At 39.8% G+C, this 19,415-nt stretch overlaps 1 protein-coding gene across 1 annotated transcript in view; it reads right to left on the reverse strand.

Annotated features, from left to right (window-relative positions):
- LOC136862531 (leucine-rich repeat-containing protein 15) overlaps positions 1-17,494 on the reverse strand; it is a 29,543-nt gene extending 12,049 nt beyond the window's left edge. The window contains exon 1 of the mRNA XM_067138889.2: positions 17,449-17,494. The gene's annotated coding sequence lies outside the window, so the exon portion shown is untranslated. The remainder of the gene's footprint in view (positions 1-17,448) is intronic.
- Between the last annotated feature and the right edge of the window lie 1,921 nt (positions 17,495-19,415).

The following is a 19,415-nucleotide window of genomic DNA, read 5'->3' on the forward strand; positions in this document are numbered from 1 at the left end:
GGCAGTGAACCGAATGAAATAAGTATCGTGAAATAATCCCAGAGGGGCTGCCTGGCCGAGAGGGTAAAGGCGTGCTCGGTTCGCCCGAAAGGACGTGAATTCGAATCCCCGTCAGGAAGTCGTAATATTTAAGAAACGAGATTTTCACTTCCGGTGAGAATCTATCGGGTTTAAAATAAGCTTTTTTTACCGAGCTTGATAGCTGCAGTCGCTTAATTGCTGCCAGTATCCAGTATTCGTGAGATAGTGGGTTCGAACCCCACTATCGGCAGCCCTGAAGATGGTTTCCCGTGGCTTCCCATTTTCACAGCAGACAAATGCTGGCTAGGACTGTACTTTAATTAAGACCACAACCGCTTCCTTCCAATTCCTAGCCCTTTCCTGTCCTGTCGTCGTCATAAGACCTATCTGTGTCGGTGCGACGTAAAGCAAATTTTAAGAAAAATAAGCTTTTAAGCTGACGATCCAAGAAACATACAAAAACAAACACTGTTATTCGCTTCAGCTTTTAAACTACCTTATCAGTTGTTTAATGTTTTAGAAATACACTAATCAGTTCTCTGCGTTTTAAGAGTGAAACATAAACTCACAATGTTACACAAGCATGCACCGTGCTGACTGCTATTTGAACGTCCCGTTTCTAAATATAGTTCACTACTTAAAGGTGATGTAATTCTCTTGGCAGGTAAATTCAGGCGAACACTGCAAACTTTCCTCGAAGGATCGCCTACTAACTAATTCAAGTTTCGAATGAAAATAAAAACTAAAGTTTTTTGAGTGTAGTAGACAATTACTTGTTTCCGTAGTGAGTTATGTGTGTAAAGTAGCAATTACCAGCGGCTTCGCTCGCGTGGATTTCGTAATTTGATCAAAGTAATCGATCCTCGGCATTGTTCTAAGACATTATATGAAAATTCCTTTCATTTCATTTACCCCAGAAATTTCTTTGTAAACCATGTTTGTGGTGTTACCTTTTGGGGCTAAGACGACCATGCGACATAGAACTGTAAATGTGAGAAACAGTCTTCTCTCAAGTCCAAAAAGTAAATACATGTTTCTTTATTTTTAAAGGAGATTCGAGATACCTATTCCGACATCTGTAACATCCGCCGTTTTTGAGATATAAGTATCCCCTTAAAAAGAATTCAACCCCTTGATCAGTCCTTCCCCCACACTCACCCCCATCTAAGAGTAATTTCCGAAAACAAAAATAAACGTTTCTTTATATTTAAAGGAGATTCCAAATACCAATTTTCACGTCCGTAACATATTCAGTTTTTAAGATATAAGTATCCTCATTAAAAAAAATTCAACTACTTTTCACTTTTATTCATCCCCTGTTTAGTGCCTTCTGCGAAAACAAAAAAGTACTGGTTTCTGTATTTTTAAAGGACTTTCCAAATACCAAGTTTCTTGTCTCTAACATGTTAAGTTTATGACATATAATGTAGAAATGCCGGTACTCATTTTAAAAATTTACCCACTGTTCCATTTCTTTTCAGCCCCTTAACTGGATTTTCCGAAAACAAAAAAATACGTGTTTCATTATTTTAAAGGAGATTCCAAATACCAGTTTTCATGCCTGTACGTCTATAACACCTTCAGTTTTTGACATAAAAGTATACTCATAAGATTAATTCAACTTCTCTTCTTCACTTCTTTCCACCCCTCTCCCGCCTTAAGTGGACTTTGCGAAAACAAAAAAAGCTTGTTTCTTTATTTTGAAAGTAAATTCAAAATACCAACTTTCACGTCTGTAATACCTTCAGTTTTTAAGGTAAGGTAACCGCATAAATATATTCCAACTCCTTATTTACTTATTTGCAACCCCTCACCCCTTACGTCGAATTTCCGAAAAAAACAAATTTTTAATGGAGATTCCAAATACTAATTTTCACGTCTGTAACATCTTCAGTTCTTGAGATATAAGTATACTCATAAACGTAATTCAACTCCTTTTTCACTTTCCCCCACTTACTCCCTGATAAGTTGATTCCCCCTCCCCAAAAGTGCGTGTTTCCTTATTTTCAAAGGTGACTCCAAATACCAATTTTCACTTCTTTAACATCTTTAGTTTTTGAGATATAAGTATATTCACACGAAGAATTCAACTAAATTTTTAATTCATTCATCCCCCTTAAGGGGATTTTCCGAAGAAAAAGAACACGTGTTTCTTTACTTTGAAAGAAGATTCCAAAATATAAAAATGTTCATGCCTCTAACATCTTAAGTTTTTGAGATATAAGTATCCTCATAAAAAGAATTCAACTCCTTTTTCACCCCAGCCCGTTAAGTTGATCTCCCCCCTCCCCCTCGAAAAAATTCGTGTTTCTTTATTTTTTAAGGTGATTCCAAATACAAATTTTCACGTATGTAACCCTAAGTTTCGAGATATAAGTTTCTCCATAAAAAATAATTTTTTCATTTCCATTCACCCTCTCCCTTAAGTGAATTTTCCGAAAACCAAAAAAACTGTTTCTTTATTTAGAAAGGAGCTTCCAAATGCCAATTATCACGACTGTAACATCTTCAGTTTTGAGATATATATCCTCATAAAAAGGAATTAAACTCCTTTTTCATCACCCCTGTCCCCAAAGTTGATTCCCCCCCCACCCCCAATGCGTGTTTCTTTATTTTTAAAGAAGATTCAAATTACTAATTTTCACACCTGTAACCTGTAACATCTTTAGTTTTTGAGATATAAGTATCCTCATACAAAGTATTCAACATATTTTTCAATTAATTCACCCCCTTAAGAGGATTTTCTAAAGACAAAAGATTACGTGTTTCTTTACCTTGAAAGATCATTACAAATGCAAATTTTTATGTCTCTAACATCTTCAGTTTTTGAGAGATAAGTATCCTCATGAAAATAATTCAACTCCTTTTACATTTCACCCCCGCCCGTTAAGTTCGTTTCCCCCCACCCAAAAATGCGTATTTCTTTATTTTTAAAGGAGATTCCAAGTACCAATTTCCACTTCTTTAACCTTCAATTTTGAGATATAAGTTTTTCCAGAAAAAGAATTAATTTTTTTAAAATTCCTTTCACACTCCCCACTCAAGTGAATTTTCCAAAAAACAAACAGCACGCGTTTCTTTAAAAGAGCTTTCAAAAACCAACTATCACGACTGCAACATCCTCGGTATTTGAGATATATGTATCTTCGTAAAAAGAATTCATCTCCGTTTTCATCTCCCCCCCCCCCCAATCTACCAAGTTGATTCCTCCACCAAAAGCGTGATTCTTTATTTTCAAAATGTATTCCAAATACCAGTTTTCACGTTTGTAACATGTTTAGATTTTTGGTGTATATGTACATTCTCATACAAATAATTGGACTAGTTTTTCAATTCTTTCACCCCCCCCCCCCCCACCCGTGAAGGGTTTTTGACGGAAACCAAATAATATGTGTTTCCTTATTTTTAAAGGGGATTCCAAATATAAGTTTTCACGTCTGCAACATGTTAAGGTTTTGATATAATCTGTAGATACGCTAATTTTAAAAATTCACCCCGTTTTTCAGTTACCCTTAAGTGGACTTTCCGAAAAAATATTTTTGTTTCTTTACATTTACAGAAAATTCCAAATACATGTTTTCAAATCTGTAATATGTTACGTGTCTGAGATAATTACCAGATATAGTCTTTTCAAAAATTCACCCCGTTTGTCACTCCTGTTCACCCCCCCCCCATTCTTCGGATCATCCAAAAACACAAAATTACGTGTTCCTTCATTTTCAAAAGAAATTCCCATTTTCAATTTGAATGTCCTTCAGTTTTTGAGATATAAGTCTACCCAAGAAAGGTGTTCAACCCCTTTCCCCCTTTTTAACCCCCCTCTTAATGGGATTTTCCGAATCCAAAAAATACGTGTTTCTTTATTTTTAAAGGGGATTCCAAATACCAATTTTTACGTCTATAAACATTTAACTTTTTGAGATATACATATTCTCATTTTAAAATATAACTCCCTTTTTCAACCCCTTAGCGATGGAATATTCAAAAATCCTTCCTTAGTGAGCACTTACATGTTAATATGAATGTATTCCCAAAATTTCATTTCTTTACGTCGAGTAGGTTTGGCTCGGCGATGATGAATCAGTCAGTCAGTCAGTCAGTCAGTCAGTCAGTCAGTCAGTCAGTCAGTCAGTCAGTCAGTCAGTCAGTCAGTCAGTCAGTCAGTCAGTCAGTCAGTCAGTCAGTCAGGTCAAGTTATTATATATATATATATAGATGAAGACATGGTCGAACACAAAAACACAGTATCGAGCCAGATATATCAATCAGATGCGGCTAATATCTCCGGCTCAACCAGGAATCGAACTGGTACCATGTGAATCGACGGGCACTACACTGACCAAACCTAGATCTTGTTTTGCGTCATTTATTTATCGCAAATGAAAGCTGTACGCTTTTGAATATATTTCACTGCCCTCACGAATTACCTAATCGCCGATCTACAGAATGTACATGGTCTGACCCATTCATACGTTGTGGAAAGTAGAACAAATACCACAGAAAATTGCCCATTGAGTAGGCCTACAGCGCAAAGACCTTCTTCACATCTGGATTATTGGCCCACTTAGCTAAGGTGATGCTGGGTTGCTCGGTTATCCCAGAGGATGCGGGTTCAATTCCCTGTTAAGAAGTCGAATTTCTTAGAAAGAAGAGAGAGACATATGGCCCCGAACTTCACTCCGCCTTGAATACCAAGTTAATTCCTAGGTGAAAGGGCGGTTGGCCATAGAACTAACTACATGCCACTTAGTATCGAGGTTACATACGTATGTTGAGTGTTCAGCCCGAAGAACAGTTAGATTCTCGACAGCTTCACCGTCAGTGGCCTTAAATTGCCTAGGTGTCATTGAAGTAGCTTACCAGGGAAAAGAGAGATTCAGCTACATTTCTGTTTCTGTCTCCGCCGATCTACGTATAATATGCCATTACTTATTAGCCTACTAAGAAATGGAGAGACCAATCGATCCCGAGAGAAAGACACTAATAAAAGGGAACTGCGTTATTGGCATCGCTCATACTTCGGTTGCCAAAGCCAGTTATGAAACTGGAAGAGGTCAATGAAAGTAAAAAATTTGTTCTACCCTTCACTAGAAAATAAAGTGAACTGTAAACACTGTTCCACTAGAAATAGCTCTGGGCTTAGGTTACGTACAGTAGAAGCCTTAACCTTCCGTTCCTCCAAAGTCGTTCAAGCCTGCGTGAAGATTTCTTCCAAATAATTTGCTAGAGATTTATCACAGCAGGGAGAGAAGAATAGAGGTATCGGGTAATGATGCGCCATGTAAAACGAGGAAATGAAAGACTCCCCAGTTCTTCCAAACGAAATATCACCATTTTCGAAAAAGAAAAAACTTGTCTCAGGAGGATCTGGTAGTAAATCGGAAACAAAGATTGCGTCATGAGCAAGTGGAAGTAATCCCATGTTTGCTACATCACACTTACGTTATGAACTATGTTGGGAGAAGTATTCTCGGGAAATAACTTCATAAAAATTAAGTTGAATCTTCCATCTGGTGCTTCTTGTGAGTTATAATACAATCCTAGTTAACGTGAAAATCGATCTAATTTGAAATATTGGTTTTGTTGTTTGGAATATCAATTGGCTTGATGCAGCTCTCTGTGCCACCGTACCCTTTACTAAGCTTTTCATTTCTACACAACCACTGCCTCCTACATACCCTGTAATTTCTTTGTGATATTCCCATAGTAACATTCACTGCAGCTTCATATGTTTCATATTCATAGTTAAGAAGTTTGAATTTATGCTATTTTCTAAAGTATTTATTTATTTATTTATTTATTTATTTATTTATTTATTTATTTATTTATTTATTTATTTATTTATTTATTTATTTATTTACTTATTTATTTATTTATTTATTCATTCATTCACGAAGCACAAGATACAGCCACACTGAGCAAATTTCACTTGCACTGTCAACAGACTATTTAACAAACGTAAACTTTCATAATGAAATATGTAAGTACTGCAAGATACGCATTCTTAGGTATTAATGTTGGTCTTATTGCTTACTCTGTATTTAACTTGTACGTTTTTATGACTTGAATTTGATCACCATTATATTTAATATAATGCTGTTATCCAAGTTGAGAATGAACTCAATAAACGCAGTCGAATTTCTTGTAAGGAATATACTTCGGATATTTTCACTCGTAATCGTTACTTGTTAAAAAATTTCATTTGAAATAAAATTATAATCATTACATTCTAACAATTGGCATACAGTAGGCCTACATCTCATCGAGAGCTTGGCAATGAACCAGTAGCTTCACCTGTACGGGACAAGGTTTTCATACCTCTGCAGTGCTTCCTATAGGTCATTTGCTTAAAATAGAACTAACTATAGTGTGTTTCCTTTCCATTTCGTGAAGATAATCTATGTGGGCTGTGTGAGAAAAACATCTGTCTAATCTTGAAGAATATGAATTGGGTTCCTCTTCTGAAATTGACGAAATTCAGAGATGAAACTTTCAGGGAATTGTCTGCAAGTAGAGACATCCTAATACTGACAGTCTAAAGGAAGTTTAAAGACTATTCTGTAGTGATCATACTAGTGATACTTAGCTATAATTGCGTACCATGAACAATGTTTCCTTCAAGCATGTATAATAAAGGAATATTTTGTTCTAAACCTGAAACAATATTTACAAGAAAAAAAAAATATCTCTGCATGGGCAGTGAAGGCTCTTGGACAAGTGGAAACGAAAGCTTAAATTGTTCGTAACCTCAACAATAAGGAGTATAGGGTGGTTATCTCCGGTCACTTTTGGTCACAAGAATTGTCCTGGTACACGCGTGCACAGAACTGGTGTTCCGACATAAACAATTAACACTGCCCCACTCCAGCACTGAAAAGGAGGGGAGAGAGTGAAGGGGTAGTGCTGAAGACCACTTCAGTACCGATAAGGAGATGAAGAGGGAAAGGGAGTGAACGAGTAGTGCTGAAGGCACAGTTTGTGTATTGTTATACATCCACCACTGTGCCCATTTCAATCATAATAAAGTCCTGTAGCGGGCTGTCTACTTGCAGTAATGCGTTAAGCGGGGAGGTGGGGATACGACTTGCTTTCTTTGTATCGGGACATCATTTTTGTACATGCGTGTACCGTTCTTTGGTGTAAGTTGAGTGAACCTCAGATTCATGGGCCTCTCCAGATCTAGAGATTGTACCAAACTGAACTGAGCATATCTTTACTGCTTCTACCAGAAATCCTTTGTTCTATACTGTAGTGTGGTATAAACGATTCGTACTAGATAAAGAGGAAGGATACTAATATATTTCGTACCTTTGCGGCATCATGCCGCAAGCCTCTGAAACTATTCAACATTATCAGTAGAGTTTCTAAATACTTTTAAATGAAATGAGCTCTGGCTCACCTGCCACTACCCATCTCCTTATTGTTACAGGTTATTGTTATTGGTTTGATGTCACACCGGCTCAGACAGGTCTTGTGGAGACGATGGGATAGGCCAGGGTTAGGGGACTGGGCAGGAAATTATCGTGACCATAATTAAGGCACATACCCAGCAAACAATATACATTCAATGGAGAGATATCCACTATTTCCTAAATATTTGTTAAAATGTTAGTAGGCTACTTTTCGGTAACATCCGTATGGACAACATACATTCGTGTTATCATTAGCAGTCCTTAGCAAAATAAGATAAGTGTAAGCAAGTGTAAATACTCAATACTTCTTTCATTTTCAACGGAACCATGTACGAATGTGGTATTATTCGCATTTGTTCTTATTTTAATGTTTTAATCGCTGTTATTGCTGCCAGTTGGAGGTAGTTCTACAGTGAACGTTTCGATTATTATTATTATTATTATTATTATTATTATTATTATTATTATTATTATTAGAGGATGATTCAAGTTCATGGGACCCTCACCACCCTACTTGATTCGACGACTGGAAATTATCCATAAGCAAGCAGCACCATTTGTTCTGGGGGATTTCAGACAAACGAGTAGTGTCACGAAAATGTTTGGACTTGGGAAGATCTAAAAGTAAGGAGACGAGATGCTCGACTGTGCGGTATGTTCCCGACTGTCAGTGGAGAGATGCCGTGGAATGATGTTAGTAGACGAAGATGCTCGAGTGGAGTTTTTAAAAAGGAGATATCAAAATATGAAGATAAAGTTGAAATTCAAGTGGATTAATTTGGCCAAGTATTCGTTTATAAGATCAGTTCGGGATTGAAATGATTTACCAAGGATGACGTTCGATAAATTTCCAACTTCTTTGAAATTATTTAAGAAATGTCTAGGTAAACAACTGATAAAGTATCTACCACCTGGGAGACAGCCTAAATATACAGACATATAAACAATTCTCCAGTTTGATATTAATTTCAACGAATAGTACCACTAGACATGACGCAGCGGCGCTACTTCAAAGCTCCATTCGAACAGTATATCAGTATGAGAATAGCTGAAGGCCACGGCAGCTTCCTTCCAACTCCTAGGCCTTTCCTATCCCATCGTCGTCATAAGACCTAACTGTGTCAGTGCGACGTAAAGCAAATACAAAAAAAAAAAAAGAGAATAGCTGAAACAAGTAATAAACATGCCTATTCCCTGCGCAGGCTGCCCAGAAATATGCGATGAAGTCTGGGCCTTGTGATAGCGCGTTACTTCTTCCCGCCAGTATACAGAGTTCGGGAGATAGTGAGTTCGAACCCCGCTGTCGGCAGCCCTGAAGATGGTTTTCCGTGGTTTCCCATTTTCACACCAGGAACATGCTGGGGTTGTACATTAATTAAGGCCACGGTCGCTTCCATCCCACTCTTAACCATTTCCTGTCCCATCGTCGCCGTAAGACCTGTCTGTGTCGGTGCGACGTAAAGCAACTTGTAAAACTTCTTCCCGCGGCGCTCAAGTAAGAGGAGTATAACTAAAGCAAAGCAAATTCATCTATGTACAGGCCATCAAGGTCCTTGGAAGGGTGGAAGATGTAGGTTTCCACCATCCGTAACCTCGGCGCTTGGTGGGGTAGAGTGGTTGCTGTACGTCCGGCCGCCTTTGCCCCCAGGAATGAACCTGGCACTCATTTTTTGTATAGGTCCAGTGAACCTCAGGAACATATGCACCTCCGAAAGTGGATACCTCGTTTCTTAAATTTTACGACGGGAAATAGAACCCATGTCTTTCCGGACGAACCAAACAAATCTTTACCCCCTCGGCTAGGCAGCCTCCCAAAGGGGAGTAATCCAACATTTTTCTCCAATTGTTTAAATATATTATATGGGGTTGATTATTGTTATAAAAACTAACAAAATGTAATGATTTTTTTCTTCTTGACACCATCAGCGGGAAGAAAATGTTCTTGCGTTACGATGAATGAGGATATTAGTGTTTGAAATCGGAGCGTTGGGAACCCGAAAGGATCTTTATGTTACGCTCATCTATTACCTAGGCTGTCAGGAGGAAACTGGAATTGACAAAGAAAATTCTCGATAACTGGATGAAGGGAACCTATTGCAAATAAATGGAAGCTTTACTAAACACAGTAGCGGCCACATGGTCGGTACACATTCTAATATTATGAGCCCGTGCGGAAATTATTTCACTTTGCATGTGAAATGAAAGCTGTGTAGTTGTCAAGGGAGTATCTTATTTTTTAAAGTGCAGAACCTGCACTTTTATTTTAGTGTAATAAATGAACCGTAGAAAACTTAAGTGTTGCTAGAATGGCATCCGTTCTGATCTGTTAGAAGTTAAAAGCCATGACGCCCCTAATCAGACCCACAGAACAAGACTTCAAGGAAATGTACTTCATGATCAGTTCCGTCTGGATGGAGAACAATTACTCCAATTGTTTGATTCTTAGAAGGACATAAGGAAGCTTTCATCTCGTCGAGATACTTGTCTCTTACAACGAGTCTGATTGAGAAAATTGATGATCTTCGCAAAGAGACAGCTACGCCTCCTGATCCAAGAATGTGGTTCACTACTTCGAACTTACATTTGGGGAATAATAATAATAATAATAATAATAATAATAATAATAATAATAATAATAATAATAATAATAATAATAATAATAATAATAATAATAATAATAATAATATGTCCTCAGCTACCGTGTGCTGATATTTTAATCTGACGTCGTCTGGCTGTCTGCTCGTCAATTTCGACGTTCCTTTTTCTCTATGCCTACTAGATGGCAGCGTAAACCGAACCTCTCTTGGGCGTCTATGGCCATTATTTTATTTGCTTTATGTCGCACCGACACAGATAGGTCTTATGGCGACGATGGGATAGGAACGGCCTAGGAATGGGAAGGAATCGGCCGTGGTCTTCACTGAGGTACAGTCCCAGCATTTGCCTGGTGTGAAAATGGGAAACCACGGAAACCATCTTCAGAGCTACCGACAGTGTGGTTCGAACCCACTATTTCTCGGATGCAAGCTCACAGCTGCGCGCCCCTAACCGCACGGCCAACTCGCCGTGCGCTAAGTTTTTAATGAATTTTGTTGGGTATATACCAAGTGTGTCACCAGAGATCTTTTACATGCCAACATCGTACGGCATGAAATGTTGAGTGGACTTTCTTCTGCCCTTCAGAATTACGACTGCCTCTGCCGGGTTTGAACCCGCTATCTTTGATCCGTACTCCAACATTCTACCACTGACCCAAAGAGGCGGCTATTTTGGGAGTACAGTACCCGTTATAAATTGAGGAACAAACAAGGACGTTGTCTGGGTCGTCTAGTCAGCAATATTCCATACCGTTGTAAGATTTATTTATTTATTTATTTATTTATTTATTTATTTATTTATTTATTTATTTATTTATTTAATTTATTTATTTATTTATTTATTTATTTATTTATTTATTTATTTATTTATTTATTTATTTATTTATTTATTGATTTATTTGTCGTATGGTTTGTAAGTGCCAAAAGTGTCCAAGGACATGATCGGCTCACCTGGTGCAGTCCTTGTAAGGCAGATCCTCCGGAGAGGGTGGATAGCATCGGCCGTGTATGGAAACTGCGTGCTTTTGTAATGAAGAATAGTGTTATGTATGGTGAATGAGTTGCAGGAATGTTGGGGACAATAAGAAGAGACAGTCCTCGAGCCCGGGGAAATGACCAAACCGGTAACTGAATCCGGGACCCTGTGAACCGAAGGCGATTGCACTAACCATACGGACAAGGAGCCGGACACCATTGTAAGAAGAACTGGTAAAAACAGTAGGAACACATCTACTACTTATGCATATCCTATTGCCGGCATCAAAATCCAACAAATCACTATACAATTGAAAGACGCCTGTCTGCCTACCATCCGAAACGAAATCACGTCTAAATCCCAAAACAGGATTTCAGGACATTTTGCACAAATATTCATAGAGGGATATGTCACACGACTGATTATGTTTGATTTCAAAATATTGAATTGAAAATATATTCTGGCGATTTTTTGTGTAAAATTGCGTAATAACTTACTCCCAGGCCAGGGACGATGGTTACGAGAACATTTCAATGATAAAAGTAGGCTATATTGATATAAAGGTGGTAGGCGACATATTGCTAGACTGTGGTTTGTCGTGCGTAATGAAAATACGTCGGAAATATTCCTTAGTAATTTATATTTTTTTATTAACCTCAGATTTATAATAAAACATCTTCAAGGGCGCTTAAATCTCCAAAGCTACTAAAATGTCTGGGATAAAATATATGGTTTCCGTTATCACTTTAAAACGCAATAGGAATTTGGTATTCGACTCTAGTATATTAAAGGTGGGAAAATTTGGAAAATAATGACTTCAGATAAATTAAATTTCTCAGCTACATGGTTTGTTTCTTCCACTATTAAATCGAAGACTTCATTACTAATTAACAAACCGTCAAAATCACATTATGGATTTAAAATAACCTCGAGTTAAAGCGTAGCAAGAAACGTTTCATAAACAAACGTTACAGATTTTGGCTTTGTTTATAAAAACATAACCTATAGCAAAAAAAAAAAAAAAGCGGCTTTCGGAATATCGCACAAAACTAACTTTTCATCGGTTTGCCTTCAGAACAATTTTTCTCTACGGGAATGGGTGGGCTCAGGATATCTTATTAAGTCAGAAGGAACAGATATGAAAGTAGCGAGAATGATTTCTGGTACAAATACGTGGGAACAATAGCAGCAGGGTACTCCATATGAGGAGATAAACGCTCAGTTAGGATCAGCTTGATGTATGAAGCTTTACGTACCAGGAGGCTTCGGTGTTAGGGTCGTGTGAAGAGAATGGAGGAGAATTAGATTACCTAGGAGAATAATAGATTGTGACTTGGAGGGTAATTATTTAATTATAAGTGATGTGGAACGTTCTTTTATGTTTATTTCAAATATAAAATTAGCAAAATTTTAGTTTTGAAAACCGCGTAATACTTTAAATGAATTGGTGTATCTTCATGTCTCGCTCAGTCACGCCTAAACTAGTGGACCAATTGAACTGAAATTTGTTGTGGTTATACCTTAGATCAGGGCCTCTCAGGGTGCATGCGCGTGGTGCATGCACTGTGCACGGTGCAAAAGACGACTTGGCTTGGTTGACCAGAGTGCAGACCCCCCACTCCTCGATTTGGAGCAATAGCGCTTACTCTCTCTTTCCTCACGCCTGTCTCGCTCGCTCCGCCTGTCCCCCTCTGCCCCACTTGCGCCGTAGCGCTCCAAAACCGGGCTGACTTGAGCCGAGTATAGGCGAGTTGAGCCGGGCTTAACCGAGTAGCCCAGAGACGAAGCGTTGATCCGAGCCATGCCGAGCGGCAGCGATGCACAGTGCACGGAGCTCTTGCGCCTCTATCTGCACGCGTGAGATTTTGGGCGTTTGAGGGGCCCTGCCTTAGATATTTATATCAAATAGAAGCCTAATCTGTCTTTTTACAATTAACCTTTGCTAAACGGCGACCATTAATATCTAGGCAACTACTGAACTTGGACAAGTTGTATCAGCGAAAGACCAAAAATAATAATATCACCAGTAACTTAAGCCCAGAAGTATGTACTTAAAATTCAGCTTTCTGAAAAAGAGGCTATGTGCATTTTCTTCGAAAGTCTAAGGGTTCTTCAGAGAATTTTACTTTTATCTCTTAAAGCAAACATTCCGGAGCAACCACCGCCTGACGGCTGTTCCGTTTCTTGGTAGGTCATGCTAACAGACTGGAGTGTATGAAATTTGCTGCTTAAAATTTACACATCAAAAAAGGGTACAACCAAAGTTAGCGATACCGCCAACTATCGGCCCTCCATCGATGGGTATTTTCTGCTAGTTATTAACAATAGGAATGTACTGTACTTAGAGATAAACATGCTGAGAGCCATGCGATCCAACAGGAGTACGTAAGAATGCTCGATTTCTAGAAATTCCCATACCCAGATGAATGGTAAATACGTGCTTCATAGCTCAGCGATCTCATTTGGATTGGCATCAAGCTTCTATGTGATCGTTGTTCACAATTTTTTTCACCACTGTTTGATCATCTTGGTAAAAATGGACGTTGTAAATGTTCCATTCTCTGCGTCCTGTGAGGGGCGATCCCCTCATGGTATTATCCCGCAAAGAAACCTATTTCCCATGCAGTTCGCTCGTGCCATTGAGAAGAGTTAATTTTGTTGAGCGAGTGAGTTGGCTGCACGATTCGGTCTGCGTAGCTGTTAGCTTGCTCTGGGGAAGTGGTGGGTTTGAGCCCCATTATCAACAGTCCTGAGTATGGTTTCACATCAAGGCCTTTGCCTCAATCAAGATCACGGTCTCTTCCTTCCCCGTCCTTCCCTTTCCTATCCCATCGTTGCTGATACAGGCCCATAGCAAAAAATTAATAGTTTTGTTACGGGATATTACTGGATGAGCCGAGAGAAGTTAATAAATCTTACGGTAATCGGCAATGGTGAAGAAACACTGCGTTATTTCATGAATAATTTAGGCAATACCGGTGCTGACTTTTGGTGTGTTCACTTTGAGCCAAACACAGATTACATAACAATTATTGAACAAGCCCTAAGAAGCAAAAGAACAACCTAATTGTGTCCATTGATATAGAGAAAGCGTTTGTTAATATTAACTGGAATATTATGTTTAAAGCCCGTAGAAGTCTGAAAGTGGACTACAGAGATCGGAAAATCATCCGTCAGTTGTACAAGAACCAGACAGCGCTTACAGGAAAGGAGGAAAATATGAAAATATGAAAAGGAGTAAGGCAAGGTGTGGTCTGTCACCTCTATTATTCAATGTGTATTTAGAAGAAGCATTGAAAGAGTTTTCAGCCACCTCCACCCATGAAATAAAAATAAATGGCCAACTATACCAAACAATACGTTTCGCAGATGATATTGGCCTCAGAGCTGAAACTGAGAAAGTGATAGAGACCTCGCTAAAGAAATTGAATGGTCTACTAATACTAAAATGTAACATGAATATTACCAAACAATAATCAAGATAATGAAATGTACTCCGGATGGTAAACAGGGTGTTAATGTTTGGTTGGAAGGAAGTTGGCTCAAGTAAATCAGTTCAGTTATTTGGGAAGCATCATTGTACCAGATGGGAGGTGTGAAAAGGACGTCCGTCCTCGAATAGTCCAGGCTAAAGAAGCTTTCAATAACAAAAAAGAAGCCTGTTGACATCTAAAGTCCAGTAAGAAAGCATTTCATTAAGAGCTTCATTTTGAGCATTGTGACCTATGGCTCTCAAACCTGGACCCTATTAAAGGCTGATAAGAAAAGAATAGATGCATTCGAAATGTGATGCTGGCGTCGAATGTTACGAATACCCTGACTCACAGGCTAACAAATGAAGAAGTTCTCAAGAGAGCTGAAGAAACAAAAAGTCTAGAGAAAATGATGATGAAAAGAAGATGTAGTTGGATAGGTCATTTACTCCGGCATTCATCATGGTGCACCACACTGCTTGAAGGAAACTGGAAGGAAATACTAGAAGAGGACGACCAAGAGCAGGGTTCCTCGATGGCATTAAAGGGTGACGTCTCTAACAACTAATCAAGCAGCTAGCTCAGGATAGAAGGTCGTTGGACGAGGACAGTCATGCTACACACCAACCATCAGGTTGAGGAGAACGGGAGAGAAACAGATTGCAAAATACTAGAGAGAGTTCTGAAAATATGAGATGTGATGATAAAGGTGAAAGTAAGTGTGTTATTCCAATACCAGGACACGAAAAAAGTGTAACTGATGACTGGGCACCTTGTATCTGTGGTCAGGCCGATATTCTTGTCACAGAAGCTGAAGAAATACTGAGTTCAAGGACATAGCAGAGGCTCCATCATATGATTTCTACGGTTTTTAATTAGTAAGGAAGTAATAAATTTAATGGTGGAGGAAACGAACCACATACTTGAGATAGTTCACTTAGCTTAATTAGATGAAATCGTTTTAATGAGAAGTTTGCGCAAATAACAAGTTTCTGGAATTGCGCTTTTTTTTATGGGACTTGTTCGATACTATTAGATTAGATTCAAAACTGACATCGAAAACGCTTCACTTCACATGGCAGATTAGCATGCTTTCTCGAACAAGAACATCAGTACAACGAAGCATCGAAACGTCCAGCTCTTTCTACAATAATGTTATTTTACACAACGTTGCACGTATTTGTGTCCGCCTCTGCGGTGTAGTGATTAGCGTGATTAGCTGACACCCCCCTTAGGCCGGGTTCGACTCCCGGCTATGCCACGAAACTTGAAAAGTGGTGCGAGGGCTGGAACGGGGTCAACTCAGCCTCGGGAGGTCAACTGAGTAGAGATGGGTTCGATTCCCAACTCAGTCATCCTCGAAGTGGTTTTACGTGATTTCTTACTTCTCCTCCAGGCAAATGTCGGGATGGTACCTAACTTAAGGCCGCAGCCACTTCCTTCCCTCTTCAGTGCCTGTTCCTTCCAATCTTCCCATCCCTCCACAAGGTCTGTATTCAGTATAGATGGTGAGGCCGCCTGGTACTGGTCCTCAAGTTGTATCCCCCGTCCCAAAGTCTTGCGCTACAGGACACTGCCTTTGAGGTGGTAGAGGTGGGATCCCTAGCTGAGTCCGAGGGAAAAATTGACCCTCGATGGTAAACAGATTAAGAAAGAAAGACAGTTGCATGTATTGGTAAAAGTAGTAATAAACAATTAGGTAATAACGAATACTACCCCATATTTGGTTGCACTATCTTCACGAGTGTAGTTAATCATCTAGTTTGATATAACATAAATATACCATTTTTCTTAAAAAAATCTGCTTAGTTTAGTCTATGAACGGTTTGGCATCAGCTCTATCAGGCCTCGGTGCTACGCGGCTACAATTGAAATTTAGTCACACTAACAATCTGTCAGATACATTTACGTATAAGATTTTACAAAAACTATCAACTAATTAAACAAAAAGAGAAACAAACAAACAAACAAACAAACAAAAACAGAGCTGATGAGCTTCGACCTAACAAAGGACCGTTGTATACCCCGACGCCCTGCAGTTTATGAAGAGACGGTGAGCTTGACGAATTCTTTCGGTCCTTATTCTTGGCTTTCTAGTCGAAAGTCGCTATCTCACCCTCAGATAGCTCCTCATTTATTCTGACGTGGACCTCGAAAGAGCCCTAAGAGCCGATTCCGGTTCAAAGTCGCACTGACACACACAGGCGATGATGGAAATAGACTAGGACTAGAAAAGAAGCAGCCATGACCTTAACAGCCTCAGTGAAAATGTTAAAGCCTAGAAAACTATGATGGGGTTTGAGCCCATCTTCTCCTTAATGCAAGCTTAAGCTTCACAGCTCACACTACGGAGCCAGGTCGCTTGATTCTATGCAAAAAGATAAGTATAATTGTCAGGAATCCGAAAGTGTCATTTTCCGAACTCATTAGTTGAGGGTCAATTTGTTTTCTGGTTCCTCAGATGAGGCTTAAAGACGGACACATTGCTCCTTTAGTCATGACTTGCGACAATCAAAGAGTAACGTGGGAGTATTACATCAAAAATTCCAAAAAGAAGAAGCAACAAGTGTAGGGTCAAACTCCTAAATTCATTGTAGTGGCGGTTTACATAAGAGAAGATTCCCTGACGAGGTTCTACATCGTACATTGATAGCGAGAAGTTTTCCATGTTTTATTCTTAGGTACGTCCAGATTTGGCCATTGAACGTAGTAAGTATTTCATTCGTAAAAGAAGAGTCATAAAAAGCAACGAATTAAATATATCTAAGCGTGTAGTCGAAAGAGAACAGTATTCTATCGAGTGAGGTTGGACAGGAAAATTGGAACAGAAGAATCCGTCACCACAAAGTTAAAATAATGGCAGTCGCAGTTCGAGATCAAGCATTTAGAAAGCACCAGTAATCTAAAGAGAGTGTTGCATATCTCACTTTATTTCAAATAATTATGAATATTCATTCCTGAATACTTACCACAACACGCCGCACTACCTGATAGTAATACTCAGCATGTGCTCGCTGGAACTGTTATAAACTGCTCAGAACAATATCGGCTTGTATTTCCTATCGTCAGCACTGATTACGCAGCACTACCACCACCTGAACTCAAAAGTACGTAGCTTAAACTCATGTGCGCATTAGGCTGAAGCTAACAGTTACAAGCGCGCTGATACCAAACTCCACGTTTTCAGAGAACTTAACATCTAGGAAGAATTTTATTTTTGGAGGGGGGATAAGATGATACTCTGCCCACTGAGATCAGTTTTGGGGTGCAGAAAACGCCTTGTACCGACAAAGTCGGTGCCTCCACTAACAGATGAAAACTAGAATTGGAAGGACTCCCACAAAAAGTATCAAATATCCCATCGTCCGCCTCTGTGGTTTAGTGGTTAGTGTGATGAGCTGCCACCCCCGGAGGCCCGGGTTCGATTCCCGGCTCTGCAAAGAAATTTGAAAAGTGGTACGAGGGCTGGAACGGGGTCCACTAAGCCTCGGGAGGTCAACTGGCTAGAGGTGGGTTCGATTCCCACCTCAGCCATAATGGAAGTGGTTTTCCGTGGTTTTCCACTTCTCCAGGCAAATGCCGGGATTGTACCCAACTTAAGGCCACGGCCGCTTCCTTCCCTCATCCTTGTCTATCCCTTCCTATCTTCCCATCCCCCACCAAGGGCCCTGTTCAGCATAGCAGATGAGGCCGCCTGGGCGAGGTACTGGTCATCCTCCCCAGTTTTAACCCCAACCCAATGTCTCACGGTCCAGTACACTGCCCTTGAGGTATTTGCTGACGACCTAACAATAATTACCCGGACATCTGAGGAATCGCCACCAAAACCAGCCTCTAAATCTCTTACGAGAACAAACACTACATGGATTCCAGGAACCAAAGCCTGACATCACTTTCAACCAAATATGGCAACATCACACAAGTACTTCAAGTACTTAGATGAAATTATCTGGAAAGATGAAATTAAAAACATAGCTAATATAACACGTGCAGAAAAATTACGTATGTATGTATGTACTAAAGACAAACTCCAACACTACCACACAGTTGTACTCCCAGAAGCACTCTACGCAATTGAGACGTCATCCTTAACCTACCACAACAAGTACATAGAGAAAATAGAAAGGCAGATACTCAAGAAGGTATTTGGATCCAAGATTCAAGACGGTATCTGGAAGCGTAAAAGCTCAGAAGAACTGTATTCTATGACTGAGGGATACTCCTCAGTTGCTCCATGGCCAAATGGTTAGCTTGCTGGAGTTTGGTCACAGGCGTCCCGGGTGCGATTCCCGACAGTGTCGGGAATTTTAAACATCATTGGTTAATTACGCTGGCTGGAGTGGGAAGGAATCTTTTTTTTCCTATTTGCTTTACGTCGCACCGACACAGTTAGGTCTTATGGTGACGATGGGATAGGAAAGGCCCAGGAAATGGAAGGAATCGGCCGTGGCCTTAATTCACGTACAGACCCAGCATTTGCCTGGTGTGAAAATAGGAAACCACCGGAAACCGTGTGCAGGGCTGCCGACATTGGGGCTCGAACCCACCCTCTTCCGGAATTGAAAATATTAGACCTACCCATAATTCCCAGGATTCTTAAAAATTCTAAAGTGTATTTGTATGTAATTTTCTTTCTTAATCTGTTTAATGTCCAGGGTTGGCTTTTCCCTCGGACTTAGCGAGGGATCCCACCTCTACCGCCTCAAGGGCAGTGTCCTGGAACTTCAGACATCGGATCGGGGGATACAACTGGGGAGAATGATCAGTAACTCGCCCAGCCGGCCTCACCTGCTATACTGAACAGGGGCCTTGGTGGGGGATGGGAAGATTGGAAGGGATAGACAAGGAAGAGGGAAGGAAGCGGCCGTGGCCTTAAGTTAGGTACCATCCCGGCATTTGCCTGGAGGAGAAGTGGGAAACCACGGAAAAACACTTC

The sequence above is a fragment of the Anabrus simplex genome, chromosome 1, assembly GCF_040414725.1.
Source record: "Anabrus simplex isolate iqAnaSimp1 chromosome 1, ASM4041472v1, whole genome shotgun sequence".
Taxonomy (NCBI): Eukaryota; Metazoa; Arthropoda; class Insecta; order Orthoptera; family Tettigoniidae; genus Anabrus; species Anabrus simplex.